The sequence below is a fragment of the Lutzomyia longipalpis genome, chromosome 1, assembly GCF_024334085.1.
Source record: "Lutzomyia longipalpis isolate SR_M1_2022 chromosome 1, ASM2433408v1".
NCBI classification, from domain to species: Eukaryota; Metazoa; Arthropoda; class Insecta; order Diptera; family Psychodidae; genus Lutzomyia; species Lutzomyia longipalpis.
In genome coordinates, this window is record NC_074707.1 from 21644292 (window position 1) to 21646397 (window position 2106).

Consider the following 2106-nt stretch of genomic DNA (forward strand, 5'->3'; position numbering starts at 1 on the left):
ATAGGACTTCAATTTCAGCAGCGGATCAAAAGTGGCACAAGAACCTTGTTTTCTTCCTTATTTATGCAAAATGCAGTGAGATTCCCCCAATAAGTCAACCCCGTAGTTCGCCATCCTCGACAGCTCATATATCCCCGTGCCGAGATGAAATTCTCTGAGCTAGAAAAAAGACACCTGCATTTTATTGTTTCCTATTACCTACACCAAATTTCTCTAACATGACGACTCCATTGCTAAAATGAGGCAATTTGTGGGGCGAAACCCTTCTCATATATGTATGTAGGTTGGAGGTGGTTTCTTTGGTAACAATGGGGGTTGGTCCATGCGTTATTTGTCTCGTAGCAGAATGGCTTAATTGGAGCACCTATAGAATCCGATTAAAAACTAGATTCGCATTTAGCTCTGCCGGATGCCTCCCGGTGCATTTCAAACCAAGATAAGTCTCCCATTGAACCGCATGTTTATAATCTTTAGTTCCTCAATTAATCCCGCTGGCAAATTAAACGTTTATCCAGTGAATGGGTGTGCTATTGATCGAAAAATGCGGCACACATTCAAATTAGCCCCTTCCTGGCGGAGTGAATCAGCTCTTCCGTTCGTCAACAGGCCCATTCTCGCTGAGTCAGTGGTGAAAATTGTTTCGGCGTGCAGGGGGGTTCTTCGAGTGGGTGCTCCGGCGTGCGGGGAGATTTAAATTTAAACATTCCTGGGACGCGTCTGCTCGTGACAAGCTGAAACACAACACGTCCCCTCAGCTGCCAAGGAATTCCGGGAGATTTATCATCATATGTGTGACAATTTAATGGCGGAGACTTAATTATTTCCCACGGGTCTCCCCCACAAAAGGGTGTCCCAGATGTGGGAGTCTGTGTAACAGGGGTTCTTAGAAGCGGTATTCAGATTAGTTCCATCCCGTACGATGTGTTAACATCTTTTTTATTTATTCCCACACAGAGATCCCCAATTCGTTGGAGAACGTGCGATTTTAGAATCCTCTGTCGCGCTATAATTCATATCCTGCGGTGAAATATCGCTAGGAAGGCATTGTGGGGAATTTATGAGATCACACACTCACCGAATCGCACTGAAATCGGCGTGCAAAAGTCGCCAAATCCTCGACAGGCTTGGGGCTCATTATTCCTCGGTTCACCTCAATTAACCATTAGGTGATTACAGTTGATTTTATGCCCAATGCACTTGCATATACATCAATGTCAGCTTTTACTATGCTGTCCTTAATATTCCACCCCACATAAATCGTGATTAGATTTAAAGTATTTTCAATAGTGGTGAGTTAAATAAAAATTTACATTGACAAGGGAGAAAATATTTGATTTTTGCAGTATTAGCATTTCTCATTTCCTTCAACTCAAAAACCATTTTTCAGACAATTTTCCGTTTCTCCTTTTCCTTTGTAGTTAAACCCATTTTTCAGACAATTTTCTCTTTTTGTTTTCCGATATTTCTTATTTCTTATTCAACCGTGGCGTATAGTTGAAAACTGATATAACAACATAGGGTTGAAGAATAAATGGTTGTCTAGAATCTCTGAGTCCATTCAACTATGAAATTTCTAATGCTTAATTCACGAACATTTTCTTATGTGCCATTTATATAGTGGGTGAATGCATTTCTGTGTCTTGCCAATCATGCTCCATACGTGGAAGAGAAAACAAATTGTTGCCGTTAACATTACAAAAATAAATTGAGGTATGTATGTATACAAAATGGTTTTCCCGCAGACTCTCGAGAAAAGTCACAAATTCTCAAAGTTTTCCAATGAAATTTTTCTCTTTTATTGAATAAAATGAAACGAGGGGGTGGAGAAACTTGACTGCACGGAAATCTATTCAACGAAACGTGAAACACTGCGATAACACATATTGTTACACATATATTATATAAATGATGGTCTGACGAAGGAGAGACGTTGAATTTCTTTGGATAATTTTATGCATCTGTGGAAATTTTTATGTGAATTCGGATGTAAGAAACTTTTTCGGGAGGGAAGATGGCCAGCAATTCAGTGAAAGGAATTGAATTCGACGATGTGGAAACTTTCTGCAGCCAATATGCGGATGGGGCAAATGCAAAACACATTTGGCA